Source organism: Macaca mulatta, chromosome 18 (genome assembly GCF_049350105.2).
Source record: "Macaca mulatta isolate MMU2019108-1 chromosome 18, T2T-MMU8v2.0, whole genome shotgun sequence".
NCBI lineage: Eukaryota > Metazoa > Chordata > Mammalia > Primates > Cercopithecidae > Macaca > Macaca mulatta.
Window position 1 is genome coordinate 11,846,509 of NC_133423.1, and position 26,467 is coordinate 11,872,975.

At 33.9% G+C, this 26,467-nt stretch overlaps 1 protein-coding gene across 11 annotated transcripts in view; it reads right to left on the minus strand.

Moving 5' to 3' along the window:
• The window catches only part of CCDC102B (coiled-coil domain containing 102B), a 374,522-nt gene that overhangs the window by 269,169 nt on the left and 78,886 nt on the right, over positions 1–26,467 (minus strand). The window lies entirely within an intron of this gene.

Genomic DNA, 26,467 nt, shown 5'->3' on the forward strand with positions numbered 1-26,467 from the left:
TAGAACATTGTATTTATTACCTCACAGTTTCTGTGTCTGCAGTCTATTAAAAGAATGTGAATGGTCAGAAAAATGCATTTTAATCTCTTGATATTTAGAAAATAAAAACAAGAGAGAAATATTCTAGGTTTTCATTAGTATATGTTAACCCTCTAAAGAGGTGACAGTAACAGGAAATATAAATTGACGTGAAATGGTGCCTTTAACAATTTAAAATTAGAAAATGAGAACACTGTACAGATTCATTTTCCAAAAGTGCTTTTCAAGAGCACATGACTACTTATAGGTACAAAATACTTGGATTTTGTACTTGGATTTTATACAAGCAGAATTACTGCATTTAATTCATTGCATGATCTTCCGCTGAAGGGTATGTAAAGATGAACATGTTCATTTTTACATCTTGAAGTTTTAATAACTTATTGAATGTTTATTTATTTATTTATTATCATTTTTATTTTTTGAGTCTTGCTGTGTTGCTTAGGCTGAAGTACAGTGGAGTAATCTCAGTTCCCTGCAACTTCTGCCTCCCTGGTTCAAGTGATTCTCCTGCCTTAGCCTCCTGAGTAGCTGGGGCTACAGGCACGTACCACATGCCCAACTAATTTTTATATTTTTAGTAGAGACGGAGTTTCGCTATATTGGCCAGGCGGGTCTCCAACTCCTGGCTTCAAATGATCCGCCCACCTCAGCCTCCTAAAACGCGGGCATTACAGACCGCACCTGGCCTAATTTACTGAAAAATATTTTTAAACCTCAAACGCAAATATTGTTTTACTTTGGAAAAACGGAACTGCCAATGTATTATTTAGCTTTTTCTTTCCCATTTTTTGAGTGCCAAATACAATAGCATGAGAAAAGCTTTCTATTCAAATAGCACCTTAAGTTCAGTAGTGCTTACTCTGAACACATAAAGTGGTATTAAAATCTTTAAGCACGTCAGTTTCATCAGTTTAATTTACTATGAGAATAAATCATTTTAGTGCCTCTCAACATATTTTGTAATATTTACCTTTATATAAGAGTAACTTCTGTAAATCAAATAACAGATAAACTGAACTGCTTGGCATCTAACAATGAAACTTGTGGACAGCAAGAAAGAGAGAAAGATAAAAGAGAAAACTAGTTCAACCATTGTGGAAGACAGTGTGGCGATTCCTCAAGGATCTAGAACTAGAAACACCATTTGACCTAGCCATCCCATTACTGGGTATATACCCAAAGGATTATAAAGCATGCTGCTATAAAGACACGTGCATGCGTATGTTTATTGCGGTACTATTCACAATAGCAAAGACTTGGAACCAACCCAAATGCCCATCAATGACAGACTGGATTAAGAAAGTATGGCACATATACACCATAGAATACTATGCAGTCATAAAAAGGATGAGTTCATGTCCTTTGTAGGGACATGGATACAGCTGGAAACCATCATTCTCAGAAAACCAAACACCGCGTGTTCTCACTCATAGGTGGGAACTGAACAATGAGATCACTTGGACACAGGAAGAAGAACCTCACACACCGGGGCCTGTTGTGGGGTGTGGGGAGGGGGGAGGGATAACATTAGGAGATATACCTAATGTAAATGATGAGTTAATGGGTGCAGCACACCAATATGGCACAAGTATACATATGTAACAAACCTGCACATTGTGCACATGTACCCTAGAACATAAAGTATAATGAAAAAAAGAAAAAGAGAGAGAGAAATTATCAGGAATTTTCCTGAGTATTTCACATATATTAACCTATTTCCTTCTTACCAGAATCCAAGAGGTACATATATATTTGTCTCTCTATGCCTTTCCAGTTTTTATTTATGGAGTGCATGTGTGAGTGTGTGATAGTGTGTACCTGTAAGATAGACAAAGACATTTTTCAGATCAGGAAAGACCTATTTTAATCATTGCTATTATTACACATCATTTTTTAAATTGTAATTTCATGGAGACTTTGACTTAACAGAAAACATTTCCAAATACTTGTAATATGTCAGTCTGGCTATTCTGTACTATTCAAATAACAACTTGTGCACATTTCAATATTTTAATTTTTCTGCCTATATTTTATCCAATGAAATGTATTTTAGGAATGTAATTGAAAATCACAGGTTTTAGCTGAAACCATTCCCCTTGAGAACTGGAACAGGATGAGGATGCCCACTCTCACCACTACTATTCAACCTAGTACTGGAAGTCCTGGCAGGAACGATCAGGCGAGAGAAAGAAATAAAAGGCATCCAAATTGAAAAAGAAGTCAAACTCTCTCTCTTCACTAACAATATGATTCTATAATTAGAAAACCCTAAAGACTTTTCCAAAAGGCTCAGAATAGAAAACTCAGAAAAATAACCACGCACCTACAACCATCCAATCTATGAAAAAGCCAACAAAAACAAGCAATGGGAAGAGGCCTCCTCATGCAGTACATGTTGCTGGGATAGCTGGCTAGCCATATGCAGAGAATGAAACTGGACTCTTGCTTTTTACTATACACAAACACTAACTCAAGAAGAATTAAAGGTGTAAATGTAAGCCCTCAAACTATAAAATTCTGAAAAGAATTTTATAAAATAAAAGAATTTCTATAAAAGAAAGGAAAACCTAGGAAATACCCTTCTTGACATCAGCCTTGGCAAATAATTTTTGGCTAAGTCTCCCAAAGCAATTGCAAAAGAAAAACCCTAAAACTGACAAGTGGGACCTAAGTAAATTAAAGAGCTTTTGCACAGCAAAAGAACTTATCAACAGAGTAAACAGACAGCCGGCAGAATGGGAAAAATTATTCACAAACTATGCATCCAGCAAAGGTCTAATATCTAGAATGCTTAAGGAACTTAAATCAACAGGCAGAAAACAAATGGCCCCATTAAAAAGTGGGTGAAGGACATGAACATACATTTCACAAAGAAGACACACAAGAAGCCAACAAACATGTGAAATGACGCTCATTATCACTGACCATCAGGAAATTACAAATCGAAACCACAATGAGATACTATCTCACACCAGTTAGAATGGCCATTATTAAAAAGCCCAAAAACAACGGATGCTGGTGAGGCTGCAGAGTTAAAGGAATGCTCAGACACTGTTGCTGGGGGTGTAAATTACTTCAGTTACCATGCAAAGCAATTCGGAGATTTGCTAAAGAACTTAAAACAAGGCTACCATTCAACAGAGCAATCAATCCCATTACTGGGTATATACCCAAAGGAAAATAGATCATGAAGCCAAAAAGACATGTGCCCTCATAGGCTCATCACTGCTTTTCACAATAGCAAAGACATGGAATCAACCTAGGTATCCATCAGTGGTAGACTGGATAAAGAAAGGTGGCACTTAAGTTACCTGATGGAAAGTCTTGACTGCAAGTTGTCCTGATTCTTGGAATTCTGAATTCTAAGATGCACCAACAAAACAACAAAAGAAAAAAGCAATGAAAGCGCAGATTTATTGAAGCAAACATACACTCTAGAGACAGGGAGCGGGCTCAAGAAAGTGGCTCAAGAGTCCCGATTGCAATGTTCTTTAGTTTTTACTAAGCTAAAAGAATTTGGTAACACCTGCATGTACCCTTTAGAGGCCTCCAATTGGTTACAACCTATGCGAATGAAGCACTGGCCCATGACTAATGAGAGGCTGAAGTGGAGGCTTGGCCCACAACCAATCAGAGGCTGAAATGGACCCTGCCCCCGCCACCAATCAAAGGCTGAAGTGAAGGCTTGGCCCCAGACCAATGAGAGGTACTTCCCATTTGTGCTATAGGGGAGTGGAGGGGGTTTGTAGTGGCAGGTGCCTCTGGTTCCTTGTCACTTAGGCATGGAGAGGTGAGGCTTTCTTTTTGGTTCAATTCCAAGAAGTCAGCCTCAGGTTGGCCTTAGGCTCCCTGTCTCCAGACCCTATTCTCCTGCCTCACATATATATCATAAAATACTACACAGCCATAGAAAGAATGAAATATTGTCCTTTGCAGCAACATGGATGGAGCCGGAAGCCATAATCCTAAGCTAATTAATGCAAGAACAGAAAACCAAATACCGCATGTTCTCACTTTTAAGTGGGAGCTAAACATTGAGTATGCATGGACGTAAAAATGGAAACAATAGACATTGTGGACTACTGGGAGGAGGAGAGCTGAAAAACTACCTATTAGGTACTGTACTCTCTACCTGGGTGCAATATACCCATGCAAAAACCTGCACAGGTATCCTGCGTATTTAAAAATAGATGTTGTAAAAAACAAAAATAATAATACTATTAAATAATCACAGTTTTTAAATGCCCAATTTCAAATTAAAACACCAAATTGACATGTTAAACATTTATTCGATTCTACAATATTTCAGGTTTTTTCTTTCTTTTTTTGAAATGGAGTCTTGCTATGTTGCCCAGGCTGGAGTGCAGTGGCGCAGTCTCAGCTCACTGCAACCTATGTCTCCCGAGTTCAAGTGATTCTCCTGCTTCAACATCCTGAGTACCTGGGACTACAGGCGTGCCCCACTGTGACCAGCCAATTTTTGCATTTTTAGTAAAGACAAGGATTCAGTATGTTAGCCAGGCTGGCCTCGAACTCCTGACTTCGTGATCCACCTGCCTTGGGTTCCCAAACTGCTGGGATTAAAGGAGTGAGCCACCATGCCCCGCCAATATTTCAGCTTTAAACAATTAAAAAACATAGTTCTCAGAAAACTGCAGTAGTTTTCATAATTTTTAGAAAGTATTCCAATTTATAATTTTACAAGCTTCTAGAACAAAGTGATATTTGACCTAGCACATTTAGCAAATTCTTTATACTCATCATATCCCAAATAGAAGAATACAAATCTTGAAACATTTTTGACATTGAAACTCTTGACTCTTTGCTAAGGGAGTTTTGAAATTATTTTGGAATATTTTATTTTATTTTTCTCTACAATTATATTAAATGGTGTATATATAGTTTATTCGAAATGGTTATTACATGTTTTAAAAATGAAAGAAACTTGTTTCAGTTACTAATTAACGTCTACTGATTTTCTCTCCAGAAAATATATATATGTGTGTGCATAAATATATATTATATTTTTAATATTATATTATGTTATTATTTTATAACATATAATTTTAATTGTTCATGATATATTTTATTATTTATAATATACAATATAATATATTTAATTATTTATAACAAATTTTAATATATTATATTAAATTAATTATTATATTTTATTATATTAAATATTAAATATTTTATTTCTATATTATTTATATTTTATATATATTTATAATATATATTTACACACACATATTTATAAAATATATATATTTACACACACATTTATATATACACACGTATATTTATATATTTCCATTGGAAGGAAGGAAGAAAGAGAAGAAGAAAAAGAAAGAACTTTGCAACATATTGGGTTTATTATTCTGCTGCCTGTATTTGGCATGGTTTTGCAGTGCATGAGCTGACTTTCCAGACAGGAGAAAACTCTGTATTTTTCATTAAAGGGAAGAATTTTGACTACTCAAAATTTGTTTGATCTCTGTGGCATTTAAATATTGTATGTGAGACTAATTAAAGAATTAAGAAAGAAATTGTATAGTGCATCCAAACAAGTTATTGTAAAATATTAATAAAGATATTATATTTATAAAAGTAATTAATTTCAAAAGTTTTATAAAATATAGCATCCTGGAAAATAAAAGTTATGTATTTTGCCAGAAAGTAGAAAATGATGAGAATAAATGACTGCACTAAATTTAAGACAAGCAGCAAGTATTTATTTTTAGGCATTGCTATTAAGGGCCCAGTGAGGCTAATTTATTTTTAGTGTTTTTAATTTCTGACTTAAGTATGTAGTATTCGTTCTAAATTTTTGTGTAGTGTGAAGGACATGAATTTGCTTTTGGACCACCAAACTCCAATACTTTGGGACATCCTCTATGTAACATAGAAAATGAACCACACTGGGAAGCCAGTTATCCTCATTTAGAACATTCTAACCACATGAATTAGATATAAGTTCAAACAAGAAAAAAGAAATGAGGCAGTCTATCTACCTCTGACTATTAGCTTTCTAAGGAAGACTTCATAATCATGTCATAGGTTAGGTGTCCCTGCTGTAGTCTCTGAGCACTGGTATCCATACTTCATAAATTTTTATCAGAGTTTGGTCCATGCTTCTAAATTATTCGATTACTGTATCTTCCACACCAGCTATGCTGTGAGCTCAATGCAGGTACTATCCATGCTTATCTCTGCTCACCATTCCATCTGCAAGGCTAGCACAATGTCTGTTAGAGTGGACATTAAGTAAATATTTATTGTATAAATGAAAGAATAAATGAATGAATGCGAGATATTTAAAAGAAAATAATCTAGCAGAGATTATTTATGAAGAATTCAGAAAGAAGAAATTTTCTTACCAGGAAGAAATGATATCAATTTTCACAAACTTTTCCAGATAAGAAAAAAAGAGTTAACACATGCCAACTCATTTTATGAGGTCAATAAAACCTTGATACCAAGACCTTACCAGGACTTAATTGCAAATCGCTCAAGCTGACATAAATGCCCTAACAGAAGTGTTAGTAAGAGAAATTTGGTGTTTAAAACAATTAATATATCACGAAGTTGAATATGCTTCAGAAATATAACTTTGGTTTAGCATTTGATTATCAATCATTGTGATTGACTTAATAAACCATATTAACAAAATAAAGTGGAAACACACCAATACATGAATAACATGCATTTGGTAAAATTCAACATTAGTTTACAATTTGAAAAATTAACCACCTAAAAATAGAAGGGAAAGTCGTTGATATGATAACAGTTTTCTGCAGAATACCTAAAGCACTCACCTTTAATTTTGAATTATTGATAGCTTCCCCCTGAAAACAGTATGAAAAGGATGTGCCTCCTAATGCCACTACTGTTCAGCATTATATAAAAGGAGAGGTCTAGCCATTAGTATGATGAGGAAAGGAAATTAAATAGAAGTGAAAGTGAATAAAACTCTCGTTTTGTCCAATATGATTGTGTAAGTAGAAATTCAAAATAATTCACAAACTATTAAAACAATTAAGTGATTTTTAGTAAAGTTACTGAAGTCAATATACACAGTTATGTATATTTCTACATTTTAGAAACCAGTATTTAGACATCAAATGTCAAATAGTAATAATTAATACAATTCTATTATAGCATCACATGCATTAGGTAGCTAGGGATGTACCAGAAGATAGGTAAGCTTACATCCTATAAACTACAATACACTCGTAAGACAAACTGAAGAATATCTTAAAAAGTGAAGGAACATGTTATGTCTGTTTGTGGACTAGAAAGCTCAAAATTGTGAGGATGACATTTATGCCCAAATCAACCTATGCATTCAATAATTCCAGTCAAAACTTCATACATTTTATTTTGTGGAAATTGGTAAGTTGATATCAACACCCATTCGAAAATAGAAAAAGTCAAAGAAAGCCAAAACTTTTTTTAAAAAAAGAACAAATTTAGGGAATTATATTATTGGATATGAATGTGATATAAAGCTACAGTAATTAAGACAATGACTCATTGGCTCAGAAAGAGACAAATAGACAAATGAAAGAGAATTAAGAGTCCAAACACGGATCCACATCTCTGGGGACCTAATTTATGACAGTTCAGTATGTGAAATTATTGGTCCCTTTTTCAACAAAAGGAACTAGCTCAATCATGTCCATATGGAACTAACAGCTACATCACAGCTTATAAAAAAATTCAGTTCCCAATAGAATGCTCACTAAAAGTGTAAAAACTATAACCCTCCTAGAAGTCATCTAAGAAAAATCATTCGGGATATTGCAGGTAACAAAGATTTTTCTAAACAGGGTATCAAGCATTAACCACTAAGTAAAAATATTTATAGATAGAACTTTATTAAGCCTATGAATTTCTGTTCATAAGAAGAAAGACATCGTCAACAGAATGAAAAGGCAAATAATAGCGTGAGGAACACATTAAGCGTGCATATTTCCACTGAGGACTCATAAAGTCACAAACTGACAAGAAAAAGTTAACCGTATGATTTTTCAATAACATGCTAAAAACTTGAAGACGTACTTCACGAAAGACAATATGCACATAGGCAATAATCACATGGATAGTTCTTACATTATATGTTACCAAGGAAGTGCAAATAAAAACTGCAATGGAAACCCACATCCTGTAAGAATTGTCATAGCAACATTATTCCTAATTGCTCAAAATGGAATGAATCTTTGTCTATAAACTAAAAGCGGATGCAAAAATTTCACCATAGTTACTATGTAACAATAAAAACAGATGAACTAGTGCTACAGTTGGAGGAATCTCACAAACAAACTGCGAAGTAAAACAAGCTGGCACAAAATAATACATACTGTACAATCCCCATTATAACAAGTTCAAAAAGAGGAAAAGCTACTCATGAAAACTCAGAACAGTGTTTACCCTCAGTTGGAGTGGTAATGACAGGAGGAAGTCATGAAGAAGGCTTCTAGAATGCCAACAATATTCTATTGGGTATTGGGTATCTTGATCTGGGTATTGGCTACTTGGGTGTATTCTTTTTAAAAATTCATTGAGGTGCATATGTTTAAATTTATTAACTTTACATAAAGTCATTAACGTTGAATCTCATTTAAATAATCAGAAAGCAGCCAGTTGCTAAGCACTATCCTTACAAATACTACGTCTTTCCAAATTTCTAGCTGTCAAGTAGCTTCCAGATTAAGCAGGAGAATAGACATGATAAACAGAATACTATCACAATATACTAACGTGTTCTCCCATGGAAGTACAAAGATACCACAGGGGCAGCACAGGGCCCGAAATTCACAGATCTCAGCAAGTTGTAGCTCAATTCAGCTATGCTGGAAAGGAGACATGTTCCTCCAAAAGAAAATACCCTACACAAACTCAATGAGTCTCAATACGTTGTTGTAAAATAATGTAGTTTAATAGGGAGATTTTGAATGGACTTAAAATACAAAATAGTAATGAAATGTGTACATATAACATATATAATGAAAATGTTAGCTTTTCTTCTAATCATGTGCCTTTACTACAAGGAGTATATCACAAAATACTAGTGGATGCATGCTTTATCTTACCACCCAAATTAAATTATCCAGATATTTCCTTGTCTTATGAAGTTAATACTCATTAAAACAAGTATGTTCAGATAAAGAGGATTTCATTATCATATATTCCTTCTGTTAATAGAAATGAGGCATGAGTCTCAGCAGATGATGTGGAAAGCCTTTAGCAAGTCTCATGACCGAGTAGTCAATTTTCCTATGTTTACCCTGCACACCCACACACATGACTGTGAACATTTGCTTAACAACATCTTCATTCACAGTTACCTTTCTCGCGTTTATATAAATGTTCAATCTCAATAGATAACAAACAAGATTCTCTGGGTCTGCTTCAAAATAATGAGCAATAACACAAAGATAATTGAACTTGCAGAAAAAGCCTAAACACTTCCTTCATCTTCTTTCAATATATTTCCATTTGCAAAGAGTTGAGACACAGAAAAACAGAACCAAGATAACTATTTTGCTGTTTGAATGTTAAAATGGAAAATGCAAAAAAATGACGGCATATTTTGGAAGAAGGCTAAATTCAAATGTTGAGTTCCTTTTGTTCATTATGTTTATGAAAGCCAAATTTACTTTTACATTTTGAACACTGTTTGGCAACCTAAAAATCTTTCCTCAGACTCCCAAGTGTCCCACTGAGTTCTGTTGTGTGAAATCTAGAAAACAAACCCGTATTCAAATATATTTTATGCTTTCAGATAATACATACTATTAACAAGTCTAAAGAATTCTCAGGCATATGTAATCATGTGAATCAAGTGTTTTATAAAAGTCATCATGAATTGAAATAAAATATAAAAATGCATGCAACATTTTATAACAGTGGATTTTCCTACTAGTAAGAAAACATAAATGGAAAATAGCATAATTTTTGGTCTGACCACCTTGGGACTCCTGTGGCTTGAACACAACTCACTGATTTCTTTCTCTCACAATGCAAAACAATGGAGCAGACAAGAGTATGTTGTGTGAATCATAGCAGAAGTTAGCTTGAATACAAAAACATTTTATTTCCTGTTGTATTATACACTAAGGTAGACGAACTGATCATTGCCGTATTTAATGCTGCTTTTAGACATTATTACTGATCTTAAAATAGTCAATAGCTCTTTAAGAGAAATTTTCTGCAAGATTTTTTGTTCCCTTGGAAAGGGAAAAGGAGACCAGGCGTGGTGGCTCATGCCTATAATCCCAGCACTTTGGGATGCCGAGGCAGGCGGATCGTGAGGTCAGGAGATCGAGACCATCCTGGCCAACACGGTCAAACCTTGCCTCTACTAAAAATACAAAAATTAGCCAGTAGTAGTGGTGGGCGCCTGTAATCCCAGCTGCTTGGGAGGCTGAGGCAGGAGAATCACTTGAACCTGGGAGGTGGAGGTTGCAGTGAGTCAAGATTGTGCCACTGCACTCCAGCCTGGGCAACAGAGCATGACTCCATCCAAAAGGAAATAGGAAGAAGGCTATAGTGAAAAGTGACTTGATTTAACTTTTGAACGGGGAGATATTTTGGAGAAGTTAACTTTTCCCAGACTCATTTTAAACCATAAAACTGGAGTGATTTTACCTACAGTTTATTGTTAGAATATACGCTACAATATGCACACTCAGATACCCCAGGCACAATGTAGACATTCAATAAATGATCATCCTTACTACATGAAATTCTCTTTCTGTACATGATGAATTTGTGGCTGAAGTTAAAATACAGAGTCTAAAACCAATGTTCATACATTTCTGATTACTAGTACCAAATCTTCAGTGAAGATAGAGGGTATTATCACAAGAATCAATCTTTGAACAATTTATTCCATTTTCTACTTCTCCTTTGGACAATAAAAAATCTGCTACAATGAAATCAGGCATGGGATTAATAAAATTTGGAAAGCAAAACACTTAAAGATAAAATGAAGAATGAGATACGGGAGTGTGAACAATCCTTTTTCCAAATTATCTAAAGCTATGGGAAAAATGAATTGATATATTGAAATAAACAACTCAAACTGATTTTTCCTTGGTTCCTCTCCAAATGGAATGCACATTTTACAGAGCCCTAGCCCTGTCATCAACTCTTAGCTTACAGTTACAGTACATGAACTGCACGATCCAGATTTTTTAAAAATACATATATCTTATATCTATAAAAAGATGAAAAAAAAGAAGTTAGTGCAAAACTATTTGAAAACCAAACTAGAGTTCAGTGTGTGTGTGTGTGTGTGTGTGTGTGTGTGTGTAAATGGAGGTGAAGGGTGACTGGTATGAGAGAAATGATGAATCTATACCATATTTCCTGGTCAGTTTGTTCCATTTTCATCTGTGTTCCCATGCTCTGGTTAATCACTTCATTCTGTATTTATGGCATTGAATAATAATTTTAATATATGTGTTTCCATACCAGTCTATAAGCTTCTTAGCAAAGAACTTATATCTTATTTATCCTTGTCTTCACAGTAACTAGGACATGGAAGACATTCAACTAATGAATCTAGAGAGAACTAATTCTATAATTCAATTAAAATGCAGTTTACAACTGCCCCCAATGCATATACGTGCAGTTTATGTATGTCCATTGGGCCATAACAAGTGATCTTATCCCATCCATTTGAATACACAGATTTGTTGGAGATGAAAATATATTTGGTGTCTCCGTGTTTGTATGTGTGTAAATCAAAGAAATGAAGGAAAAAGTAAGAGAAGAATGATTTGAAAGTGATCAGTTACTTGTAATGTTTTAGAACTGTTCTCAAAGAAAATTTAGTTTTTAATGACTTAAAATCTCAGAACTAGCAAATAAAAAGCATGTTTATTGTTATATGATTACATAAATTTACATAAAATATATAAAATATCCTCCTTTAACATAGAATAGTAAAGAACTCCTTATGTTACAAGGCAAGACAATCTGCATTCTATTTGTTAATATTCTGTTGAAAATAATTTTTACTGGCAAATATTTGTGGATCAAAAACTTTAGCAGTGATATAGGTGTGTATCAGAAGAAGAAATTTATTCTAATATTTCTGGAGTATTAGTTTTCCTTAGTACAGTTTGTGTTTGGCCTTTAAATATAAACATACTGGAGATTTTTTTTTCATTTCAATTTGTTTTCATTGCAAATGAAATATTTCGGGAAACATGCTCATTACTATTATTTGTTCTTAAAACACTTCTGGGATCATATACATTTTTTAAAACCCAGGTATTCTTATTGATATTATTTCTAAACATTAAGTATATAGTTTCTGTAATATGATATTCACCTTATCATTTATTGCTCTGTCTTTAGAAATGTTTAGTAAATCAAAAGAAATGTTTAAATAGAGAAAATTGCTATATTTTAATCATTAATTTTCCTTTGAAAATAATATGATTATACATGATAGATTTTAGTTAATGTCTGAATATAACTGACCATGGAATGAAAAACTAACCTACATTTCTGGTCCAAAGTCCTATAATAATGTTTCTCTGAAGGAAGAAGTATTAATTACCCAAATCTATTCATATTGTTTCTTGATGAAACCAGTTTATTTCTATTTCAGTGGCTGATTTATTGAGAGAGATGTTCTAAATTGAATAAATATTTCTGGCTAATAGTGCTCAAAGCCTGTAATTAAGAGAAAAGCCTAGAAAAAAGTGATTAATTGCAAAACAATAATTTGCACAGCTAGAAAATTCCTCCATGTGAAAAAAAACAGATTGAAAAAATGTTTTCCTCCTTTTCCTAGAAATTGGAGTAAAGAAAATACTCATTCTGTTTTCTAAAAGCAAAGCATAAATTTTCCTGCTTTAAGGAGTTTAGATAAAGCCTTTAATACTTCTCACTCTATAGAAAATTAATTCCATTTTTCTCATTTTTTCCTACTGATAAAAGGCACCACTATCCTTTCAGTTTGTGTAAGCCAAAGATTTAGGCTTCCCTTACTAACCATTCTTCATCGTCTTCTATATCCAGTCAATTATAAAGTCTTGCTCATTTTAACTTATAAAAATTTTTATTTGCATTCATGCTTCTCTGTCTCATCCACTTTTAGTCCAAATACTATCACTGACTCTAGGATGTCAGTACTCAATTTCTGTATGTTAATTCTTCAGAAGGAATATTTCTTCCACACACACACACACAAAGTAGAAGCACCAGCTTGAACTAAAATATGTACCTTCACATTTTTAACACAGGAAATGCTTGAATACTCACTAGGGTCATGATTTCTTTCCCTGCCTCTTTGTATTTTGCTTCCTCTTGATATATTCAAATATGTCAACCTGCCCAATTAATATTCAACATCTGAAAGACACACCTTCTGCTACAGAGGTATTTGGTCACTCTAAACTATAGAGGCGCTATTCAAATTTGCTATTTTGTTCTTTAAAATGCTTTTCTATTACTTAAAGTAAACTATTACGTGAAAGTTGTTTTCTATTGCTTTAAAATGACCATAATCCAGTAATCATATATAGCCACAATTTCTAAATGATTACCATGGTCCAGGAATTAAAAGGAAAATTTCTCCTGGAATAGAGTCTTTAGTTGAGAATTAAGTTTCATCACAAAATACATCTTAAAATTTTATCACATTTTATAAAGTAGAATGAAAGCTATTGGATGCTTTAACATAATGTGAATTTTGAATCTATTTTTAAATAAAATTATTCAAATATATTTTCCTGTCAAAATGTTTAATACTCTTAAGGGAAATACGAAAATCTGTTTTTGTTTTCTGTAAACCCAACCATGATGTGTAGCTTTAGCAAGCTTTTTATTTTAACAATAGAATGTTTAACAAGAAAAGATTAGGCACTGATTTGTAATGGTAAAACTCTAACACTGCGAGTATATTTGTTCTTAGACAGTTTTATTTCAATCAGCAGTGGTAGGAGAATCTTACACTATTTTTCCAGATGGACAATTTAAAAGGTACCACATTCAGTGACTGAGCTATTTTCCCCTTTAAGTGAACATTCTCAGCATATTAAATCCTACCTCAGCCCAGTATTTGTCTCTTCTGGCTTTGGACATTACCTTCCAGGTTCAGTTTTTCTCCCTACCTCTGAGAGTCAGCCTGCAGTCCTCTGTGCTTCACGCAACCTCAGGATCCTCACCTGTCATTACTGCTATCTCACTATGCTCCCATTCCAGAAAGCCTTCTTCCTTTCAATCTCTTCACTACTTTGTCTATCTTGTTCCATCTCCCTCTTTCTTAAAGACCCTTCTGCCTGCCTAAATTGTTTGCTTTCTTATGTTTTTTGTTTGTTTGTTTTTCGCTCTTGTTGCCCAGGCTGGAGTGCAGTGACAAGAACCTGGTTCACTGCAACCTCTGACTCCCGGGTTCAAGTGATTCTCCACCCTCAGCCTCCCAAGTAGCTGGAATTACAGGTGCATGCCACCACACCCAGCTAATTTTTGTATTTTTAGTAGAGATGGGGTTTCACCATGTTAGCCAAGCTGGTCTCAAACCCCTGACCCCAGGTGATCTGCCCACCTCACAAAGTGCTGAGATTACAGGCGTGACCCACTGCGCCCAACCTCTTATGTTTTTGTCAACATAGAAAAGAAACTGTTTATTTCAAAGTTTCCATGAAGGCTCTGTATTGTTTTACACCTCAAGGATGTAGAACCAGAAATACCATTTGACCCAGCAATCTCATTACTGTGTATATACCCAAAGGATTATAAATCATTCTGTTATGAAGACACATGCACATGTATGCTTATTGTAGCACTATTCACAATAGCAAAGACTTGGAACCAACCCAAATGCCCATCAATGATAGACTGGATAAAGAAAATGTGGCACATATACACCATGGAATACTATGTGGCCGTAAAAAAGACTGAGTTCATGTCCTTTATAGTGACAAGAATGAAGTTGGAAACCATCATTCTCAGCAAACTAACATAGGACCAGAAAACCAAACACCACATGTTCTCACTCATAAATGGGAGTTGAACAATGAGAACACATGGACATAAGGAGGGGAACATCACACGCTGGGGCCTGTTGGGTGGTGGGGGACAAGGGGAGGGATAGCATTAGGAGAAATACCTAATGTAGATGATGGGTTGATCGGTGCAGCAAACCACCATGGCACGTGTATACCTGGGTAACAAACCTGCACATTCTGCACATTTATCCCAGAACTTAAAGTATAATTTTAAAAAGAAAGAAAAAAGAAAAGAAAAGAAAATTTTTCAAAACAGACTCTCTAAAAATCACGATCCTAGAGAACCCAACCTGTCTGGAAAAAAAGCATTAAGTTTACAATTACCCAAGAGTCACCAGCATTCAGGAATCATTCAAAAGTGATGGAGAATAAGATATGCTAATAACAGAGATATGATTTCCTGGATTAAGGCAGATAGGGAGAAAATTTTTCCTGAATATTTTTCTAATGATATTGTAAACTAATACGTTGATTCATTGTTGTATTTCCATTTTAATCAGATATAAATCACATGTGTGATATCTGCTAAGTCTGAACAGGGCTTACCACCTGCTGAGTGTGTATATGCAAATGATTGTCCATTATATGAAGTTTTTCAGTAAGATTTACAAATAACTTGATTGGTTAAAAAAAAAAAGACAAGACTAAAATCTATCTGAAAATTGAATTTGTGTAAGACAGTTGCTTACTACCTCTTTCCAAATTTTTTGGTGTTATTAGATTTTGTTTGTTGTATTTTTTAAAACAGCATCTGTTGTACATATGTACTCTGTTTAAAGATTAACACTTTCAAATCTATCTCTAAATATAAATTTGACTAAAAAATCTTTATGCAAATTAAATTACACATAATGAAAAACAAAAAGTGGTAAAATAATGTTAAGATTTTTAAAGTATACTTATTTTCATTTGTCTTTACTTCGATTGTTTTCCAGTTTTGAGTTTTAAAAACATTTCAGTAACTCATGTGAAACAAAAGCAAAACAAGCAACAAATGAGCAAATGCAGGTAAAGCAATGTATTTTAATGGTCATTTTACTATAAGCATTCACACATGTATATAATGATATCTACTCATTCCTGAAAGTTGTTAAAGCTGAATAAGAATAAACATTTATTAGTTTTTGAATCTCGAATTCATTCATTTGACAAATATTTATCAAATTTCTACTATGGTCCAGCCATGAAATTCTAGGCATTGAAGATGTACCAGTGAATCAATAGATGTAAAGGTCCACTCTCATGGAGCTTACTTTTGATTATGTGTAAAATCTGACTCATGGAAATAAGTATGTATTTATTTTAAAAATTATGTAGCTATTTAAATTAAAAGTTTTCAAAATTACGTTTGTTACAAATTATTTAGATGTTAACATTTTTAATAGAACAAAAATAGCATTAAATTATTAAAAACAAATTGCTTTGAATATTATAATTTTCAATAGGTTTTCATGTACATCAAAAGCTGGAAAAAATAGAATTCCATAATCTATAACACAAACTATAACACAAACTTAAACTGTGTTTTTAGAGTTTCTCTAAAATTCCTGAATTATCTCCCAAATATCAATATTTATATGGTCAATTCTTCTTCCTTTATGGAAAATGAGGGACTTCTTGGCTGAGAGTAAACTTTACTTTCTAAAATTTCTCAAAATATTTGAGACAGGAAAGCCAGCTGCTTTCACCCACCCGTGGCAACATGTTCAAAGCACAATATTGTAGAAGCTCAATTACGTTTATGAATGCTCCAAATTACTGCAGGCTGGATTTAGTCCTTGAATGATATGCTTTTATTAATGTAATTGCAGAGGATGTTGAGAAAACAAAATTATTCGTGAACATGAAACTTCCCAAGTTTCATAATTATGTTTTTTCTTAAAACACATAATCTATTTTGAAATCACAAGGCTACTTACCTCTGAATAGCAACAGCATAAATTTTAGAATATATACTTCTTATGACATAAATTTTTAAAAATAAAATCATGTAAAATTCATTTTGTATGTAAATAAAACACTTTGTTAGTATATTGTACTATAAAGGCATTAAACCAATCATTTTCTAAAGCCAAAGAGCTTCATAATCTTCAGGAAAACTGAAATAAAAATGTGTAGTAAAAGCAATGAAATAACAATGGAATGATTCAAAAACCAAATGTTATTTTATTATGCAACAAAAAGAAATATTAATACATGCATGTATATCACCAAAAATTTTAGGAACAGCAGCTAGTAATATTTGACAAAATGCTGGATTCTTTGTCCTGACCACTCTAATCTTATTTACAGAATCATTATATTTATATGAACTCTTCTAAGATAAAAACAATATCTGTCACATGTTTTGTTCTAATCTTTCCATCTTAATATAATATAAAACAAGTAATCCAATTTTAGATATGTTACTTGAAAAACAAGATAGAATGGTTGTGCAATATGTAAGCTACTTCTTATAATTGTGAGATCCAAAATGTTGATTTCACTGGGAAAGTTACATCTATAATATAAAACTTATAGATAAGTTTGTAATCTTGAGAAGGAAAAGACATGGAATCTTAAAAAAAAAAAATTAGCTTTTGATTTGAAGATTAGTTGCTTAAATCCTAGTGAAACGTTCATCCCTGCTCATACTTTCTCCATGTTAACAAAAATAAATTAGTAATTTATTCAGACATAGAGGCCCCCAACTCTGCAATCATCTTTTTTTTAAGTGTTGATATTTCTGGTTTTCATCCTTTGACATAGGAGAAGGTAGAAATAAAGAAAAAAACAATTTAACTAGAAAGCAGAATCCTTAACACAACTGCTGATTGATCTGGGATCTGTTTTCATTTGTTTCCTTTTATTTTGACATAGTTGTTTGTCTTAGTAAAGACAAGTAAAGGAACTGGATTAAAAATGTCAAAATAACAGGAAGTGAATACTCAGTGTTTATATTTCTTAAAAGATCTGTCTTTCCGTCCCTGAAACAGAAAATGGATGTCATGTGCAAGGAAAGCTGCAAAGAGTTGAAGACCAGATTAAACTCTTAGATTTCTGAAAGCTTGCTTGCTTTTTATTTTGCCTCCCAATCATGTAAATACTTTCTTCAATTCTTTCCCAAGTAATTCCTATAATGTCATATCTTGAATCTTCCTCAAAATCTCTAGTTTTTACTTGTTTTTCTTAAATATCTCATGATTTCCCAGATCTATACATTGCATTTAATTTACAAAACAAAGAGAAAAAGTACTAAGAATTGTGTGGACTCCTAAATTGAGTTTTATCATTTTTATCATTGCCTGATTTTCATACCTATTAAATTTTCTTAAATTAGTAAATTTTCTTAAATTATAGCAAGCAGAAAATATATTGGTCTCAGTTGTTGCTAGAGGCCACTGTCTTTTACATACTTCTCAGTATCAAAATAACATAAGTATGTAAATATGATAACACGAGAGCTATGGGTAGAACCCAGAGAACACTGGTTCAGAAAACGTGAGGTAAATTCTCTTCCTTGATAAGGACGTTCAAACCCATGTGTGTTCCCCCTTTCAACAAGGAGATAAATATCAATATGAAATATATTCTACGGTTGCTATGAAGATATTTTTGAACCGTTTACATTCTGGAGTGTTAAACCTGTGCTGTCTTAAACGGTAGTCACCTATCAGATGTAGTTAGCAAACACTTGAAATGAAGGTTGCCTGAATTGTGATGTTTGGTGAGTATTAATTAAACACAGCATGAAACGTAAAATGTAAACTATCTCATTAATAACTTCATATTAATTACATTTTGAAGTGATATTTTTGAAAGATTGGATTAAATCAAAAATATTATTAAAATTAATGTCACAAGTTGGTTTTTTAATTTTTTAAATGTAGCTACTTTAAATTGCAAATGTTGCTTGAGTTATATTTCTGTTGGACAAAATAGCTGTAGAGCATTCAAAAAACTTCAAGAACTTTTCTTTTCCGCAGAGAATTTTACAGAAATAGAAAACTGTGTTCTGATTTTTTTCAAACATGTTCAGAATGTTTTGGCAATATTGCTGTCTCTAACACCTAGAGGCTTCCTAAATAGAGAACATTAAGATAACTACTAATAATATTACTTGTAAATATATGCTTGAAAAACATATTGTACTGATAATAAAAATGCACACCGAAGTAGCTATGCCTGCTATTCAAAGGTAAGTGAATGTGACATTCTCGTTCTCTGCCACATGGCCACATAATAGAGAAGAGGTGATGTTGCAACAGTCATGCAAAAATAAAATGAATATCATTTTAAAAATTGGATATGTGTGCTGAACATTCTTATCTAAGCTTTGAAAAATCCCAGTATATTTAAAGCTGTTTAGACAGCATGGGAAAAAAATAATTATTAATTTAAAAAATGTATGTCATTGTTAAAATAGCAGTTGTATTGTAAATAAAAACCTAAAAATAATATTAATTCGTGTGTTCTTAACATTATTAATACATATAATTTTATTTTTATCCACAATTTTGGCAAAATGATAAATACCTAAAAAATATTATGGGCTTATAATCTGTTGTATTTGAAGACTTCCTTGTCTTGCTTTGATCCCTGGCTGAAGATTGTTCTTTAATACAGTCTGTAGGACTGATCAAAACGTTACATAAGCAGAGAGAAAAGTAAATGAGATCACTGACAACACTGTAGAGTCTTGGCATGGGAATGGATGTTAACATTTATCTAATGAAACTAATTATGTTAATAGATTAGGAGAAGTTGGGTATGTTTTCAGGGACAAGAAAAATTTTAATGTCCAAAGTATTTCACATATAGTGTCGTTACAATATCCCCACCTCTCAGCTCCTATTAATTCCAATAATATGACCTCACCCACCCACCGGCTGGATATGCACCTAGATCCCATTACCACGCTAGCATTTCTTTCCATATTAATGATAAGCACTCTGATTACCTTTACTATTGTCCCCATAACTCTCTTCTTTGACCCAACTATGGCCTCCTATCAATGGATAGTATTGCTTTTTCTCTCTTCCTCATCCGCATCACACCCACTCTCTCCTCCCTATTCTGTCTCCAGTTTTAACAAATTGCTCTGAGCAAGCTTGGCATTCCTGTGACCCTACTTGCTTAGAAACTCTAATGTCAGTGAATTACAGCTATCTTCCTGCTCCATGTCTGCACCTACACACTTGATCATGCTTCGAGAAAACGCACCCTTTTCTATCTGGTGTCACCTCAGTTTCTCAACTCTGAACCTCATATGGGCCTCTAATATAGCCAAGCCAACTCTACCACAGGGAAATTAATCTTTTTCCCTGATTAATTCACAAACATTCTACTGAGTAACTCCATATATTCTCTATCTTCAAAATTTTCATATCTTCTTCAGCTCTGCCTTATCTGTTGAGATTGCAGAAGTTTTTCTATTTCACTTAGAAAAGATAGGTAATTATAAGACAACTGCATTCCACTGGTTCCATCATATCTATGTGTCTAATCGATACCCATACGTCATTCTGTCTGTTTTTACAGAGACTCACTCCATGTTCTTAACACCAAACTTCCCATTTGTATGCTCTACCTGATTTCCTCTAATCCACTCGAGGACATGGCTTCCTCAAATACACTCCTCTCCTGTTTAGCCAGTTTATACCTCTCTCTAGATTAGATTATTCCCATTAGCAAATGTACATGCTGTAATAACCCTCAACATTAAAAAAAAAAAAAAAAAAAGAATTCGATCCCCACCCAGCAGCCATTCCATATCATTGGCATTTTTTTAAACAAAAATTATTTAAAAGACACTTTCATTTATCTCATTTTCTCTTGAAGTCATGGTATCGTTTTCAACTCTAGTTTGCCACAAAACAGAAAATCGGTGGCTTCTACACTGCAAATCTAATGGTCAACTCCAGGCCTGAAATTCCTGTTTTACTTGACCAGTCAGAAGCCCTGTATGTGATTGTCCATTTCATCATTCACTTTTCTTGGCTTCTGAGGGCATCTTCTGTCGTGGTTCTCTTCCTACTCCCTGGTAGCTGCCCACGTTCTGTCTCAGCTTCACACCTCTGACTGGAGGCCCTCCAACACTGAGACTTCAGGCTGGGGCAATTGCTCTGGGTGAAGGCATCCAAGCCTTTGCCTTCGAATTCATTAATTTTCTGAAATTTCCTAATATCTGTATCTCTGGTCTGAGATGTTCCTTTATCTCTGGGCTCATGTGTCCAGCTGCCCACTTAACATCGCTAAGGATATCGAATCAGCATCTCAGATTTCACATGTTTAAAAACAAACACGTGAACTCCCCTCTCATCTACACCTGCTCCTCCACAGTGTTTCCTGTGCCAATAAATGCACATTTCACTCTTCTAGGTTTACAGACCAAACTTAGGGGTTATCCTTGATTCCTTTACCTTTTCACACTGCACATCACTGTTGGAAACTCTGCCAGTTCTGGCAGGAAATATGAAATACAGCCTATGCAGAATTTCAAAAACTCCATCTCTAATAACTCCTCCAAACCACCTTGTTTCTTGCCTGGACTATTGTATTGTATCTGGCCTCCCCACTTCTACCTTTTCCCTACTCCAGTCTACAGCTGAGTGATGCTTTAAACACTCAACTTATGTTACAATATTTCTAGGATCCCAACATTCAAATGGCTTCCCATCAAACTCAGAATAAAGGGGTTGTAGTTTATGATGTTCTCACGGTCTAAACATAAACCACTCTGAACTCTTCATCGGGATCCGTGATTTCCCGACTTGAGGCTCCTACAGTTGGGGTATGAAGAGGCCTTTTAAAAGTAAAATAATATTAGGTTGGTGAACATGGAAACATTGAAAGTAATGGCAAAAACCACAATTACTTTTGCACCACCCTAATATCTTGAAGCTTAAGCTGGATTTACTTCCTCCCCAAGATGCCTCCGCCTGTGCCTCCTTGCCTTGCTCATTCCCAGCAGCTGCCGGCCATCTGGCCATTCCTTGAAGGGACAGACATTCTTCTGACTTAAGACTTTAGCACATGTGATTTCCTTTGCCTCTACCTCTCTCCTGCCAAGATTCCTCGTGGTTAGGTATCTTACATCCTCCACCCTAACAGAAGGGACATTCCCTGGCCATTTCAAGAGCACAGGCATGTTCTGTTCCCTTTTAGCCTGAATTTTCTTTTTTTTCTTCACAGTACTTATCATGACTTAATATATATTTATATAGTATGTATGGATTCTATTGCTTTACTAGCTAGACTAAATGCTTAATGAAAAGAAAGCAGTTTTACTTTTATTCACATCTCTACGTCCATTGCTAGAACAGTGTCTGAGACATGGTAGACATTTATTACTACATGGATAAATCTAAAACGGAGTGACTTAGAACTATTCCTTTTCTTCCAAAAGACAAGCATTACAAGTTCCACTAAATAAGTCAGTCTTCTCTAAAGAAGGTGGCTTTTGGATATTAAATGCTTGTAGGCTTTTAAAATTAATAACGAAACAGTTTTAAGTGAGGTTAACCCCAATCACACCACTTTAATTGCTGTCAGCAACTTTATTCTCCCAAGTACTTAAATAATACACAAATACGCCTATGATGATGATCTGTATCTACAAAAGATGAAGATTTACACTTATTTGGCCAGAAATACTTTTGAAACAGTGTGGAAAGTGGACAGGATATTTGGAAGAACAAAGCCATGTATCCCTTTCAGAGATAAGAGAACCAAGGGGTTTCAAAAGAATCAGCAGATGGGAGGTGGAGTTTGTCTTCTGCACTATTTCTACTTCTGATATTGTTTTGGATAAAGATCTATGCTTCTCGAGTGTGTCATTTATATTAATTCAGATAAACATCCTGCTCAGTAATATGGAAGAAACTTATAGCCACAGAGTAAACAATGACGGCCAACTATAGACAATGAATGGACCATGTGAGGTCCAGGAGCAGAGTTTTGCATTCAGTATCTATGCTTAGGCCCCGACCTTCTGTGAGAAGCCTGTATCCGAAATAGCCCTCCTAGTTCTAATCCATGAATACTGGAATTTCTCCCATTAATCTGCATTATCAGGTCAAATGTATTTAGTCCCATACCCAAAACATAAAAGCCAGCATGTAAATTCATATAACATTAACACATTTAGAGGCCATTTGTAGCACGGCATAATTGCGACATCCACATTTTTAATCCATGCAATCATAAATTCCGTAACTTAAGTTTCATTATTACAAAAAGATTGAAAAAGCCTGGGCAGTATCACAAATAGGATGGCAGTTGCTTTGACCCAACTCATTCCTACCATTGACAATACTTGTAAAGTGATTTCAAAACAAAGATAGAGCAAAGCTCACCTGAACCCTCAGCCAATCCCTGGGAATATTCTAGCTCCAAATTAAGAAGAGGTTATAAACAGAACCTTCTAGAATTATATGAAACACCAATGGATTATGGCACTTCCACATCTTTCTCTTTTTTCCTGTGCTACCAAATGTTATAATCCCACTGAACATCTTATAATTTTCATGCTTTATTGTGAAATACATTTTCTTCTCATTCAGAGAAGAAACCCTTGTTCAAAACCCTTTATGCCAAAAGAAGATAGAAAATTCATGAATATAGGCTGACTAATAAGACTATTTGATCTTTTGCAGATGTCATAAATGTAATATTTTACCTAATGCCTTCACAATCCTAAATTCACTAAGGGAGGAAAGGAAAGATTGTATGAAACACTCAAAAGTATTTACAAATGAAAATGAGTCTAAAGTTGCTACAGGTTTTTCTTCAGGGAACTGTTGCCTCTTTACCTGTGTTATATTTCCAAATGTTTACTGCAGCTTAGAAACATATGCTCCCGAGTCAGTGACTAAAAATCCCACTTTTATTTTTGGAAGCTTTAATCCTACCAATTTGAAACAGACGCTATGATAAGATACATTTATAAATTCTGCAGTGAGCATATGTTTTTTTTCTCAGTATTAAGGACACCTTTTTCTTTAGCTAGCAAAAAATCCTTCTATCAAAATTTTGACATCAAATATTTTTATGCCTTTACTACACACAACAGCAATTCTTTTAGGAAATATCATTAAATATAAATCAACTCAGATAATATTTAAGTATATAATAATGTTAACAATCCTTTGCAAAGCTATGACTACAATTAAATGGCCTTGAGCACAACTTCCAATACAATATCTAGTTTTCCTTTTTACAATCAAGGTCTCAGGCTCACATTCAATCTCCGTTGAACATCTACAATTAGTCAGGGCACTGAGGATGAAGTACTAGTTATACAAATTGTCTTCTATATAATATATTCTTAGAATGCAACCTAGACCTGTACAAAAACAAAATGTGAAGGTCGGGACCAAATCTTTGCATTTCAACTATCCTCATTTGTTTTCATGTATGGCAAAAAGATACTCCTTCAGTAAAGGCTACTTAATGATAGTATGTTTCTAAACTAGTAGATAGCATGTTTATAAAATGATAGCATAGTTTCCATCATAAGTACATTGAACAAAAAGTACTCATTATTATGAAATAAGCTATAATTTTAATTTCATTGAAAAAAGAAGAAGAAAATGAGTGTTATTCCAGACACTAATTCTACTCTGAGAAGAAGTAAAGCAATGTGTTTAAGGTTTGGATATATGAAGAAAAACATGTTAATAAATAAGTTCTATTCTTTTTTACTTTGAATATACTGTATTTTACACTATCTGTTACAATGTGAATTTTATATATGCTTTTCACCCATTGAAATGAAACTTATACAATGCCTTTACTTGATAATAACTTGGTGATTCCATAGTTTTAAGACTATTTGGTCGCTGTGTGTTTGTTGACATCACATATCAAAAAGAAACAGAGGAAAGTCAGTGCATCCCCAGTGTCATTCCTGGCCACCTCACATGTCTCATTTGTGAATAGGTAGTATTCAATGCAAATCAGTGATGACATTTTCTCTGAGAATGCAAAAGATATCTTCTCTAAGTAGATTTAAGAAAATGTAGAAGATAGAAAAGCATAAGTGTTGAATATGAGAGCAGCTAATTTAAATGTAAAAATTACCCCTTATTTGCAGTGTCAGTCTCTCTTCTCTCAATTCCCAAAGGAAATGCGTGGCCCAACTGACAGAATGGTGATTGGTCTGGATTTATAGAATATTGGAATGGATCTTTGGACTGTTGTCTCACTGCCTCCTCCCTGCACCCTATAATCCCGATGTCCACTTCAAACCATTCTGCTTGACTTCTGCCAGATTCACATTCCTAGAATACCAGTACAGCATAGTGGAAATAGCGCTGGAGCCAGAAATACATCTGAAATTCTGGTTCCCTCACTATCTTTATCTGTGGCTTTCAGCAAATCATTGAACATTTCTGAACATCAGGTTCCTTCATGTGCAAAATGAAAATAATGTGTAAAATATTGTTCATTTTATTGCATAGTTATAAAAATTGTGGATATGTATGTAAATCATCTTGCATGCAGCAACTGCTATTATGTATTGGCAAAATGATGATGATGATGGTGATGGTAATGATGATGAAAAGAGGCACAGAAACTCCATCTCTTTTCAGAAACTTGCAATTGGACCCTTTGTATGATATGTAAAGACCAAATTTTTCTGTGTGAAATGGTAAGATGCTCTATAAATTTTTCCTGCTCTATGTATTGAGTACAATGTCTGCTACTCACAAAGTCATATTTTTTCTGCTCCAATCAATGAATTACTCACCGTTCTTTTGTGCTATGTGCTAATTCATGTTCAAAACCCTTTTTGCCAATTACTTGTTCAAAGTAGAGTATTCCTCTTGCTTTCAGCACCTATCCAAGTTCTACTAGTTTTTCAACACTCAGTTCAAGAAGTTGAACTTTTCTTTAAAGGCTCTGGCATCTCTTTAGGACTGATATACCTGCTAAAAAGGGAATTTCTGAATATTTTGGCATTATGGCAGAATTCAATTGGTCTTGTAATATCAGCATAAGAGATATGATGACCTGAGATCATTTTTTGTATTTTAAGAATTACAGCCATAGTTTTGTGGCTCTAATAATTAGATAAAACAATCATAAATTATTTTGAAGCCACGCCCATAGTGAGGCCCAAAAACTATGTCCCAGTGATCAAGCAATTATTGACTCCAATGATAACATATGAAGTATGCAAAAGAGAGACAATGAAATGATCTATGATTTCATAAGAACATATGAGATTTTGGAAAATAAAGCAATTCACATAAAGCATTTTTCTGAATATATTCAAATACATCACACAAACCTACATAGATACTGTGTCACTAACTTATAAATATTTCTCTCTAATTTATTGTTTTCATTAAAATATGAAATAGAATTCAGGAATATTTACTGGATATATAAGAATATTTATTGTCAATAAC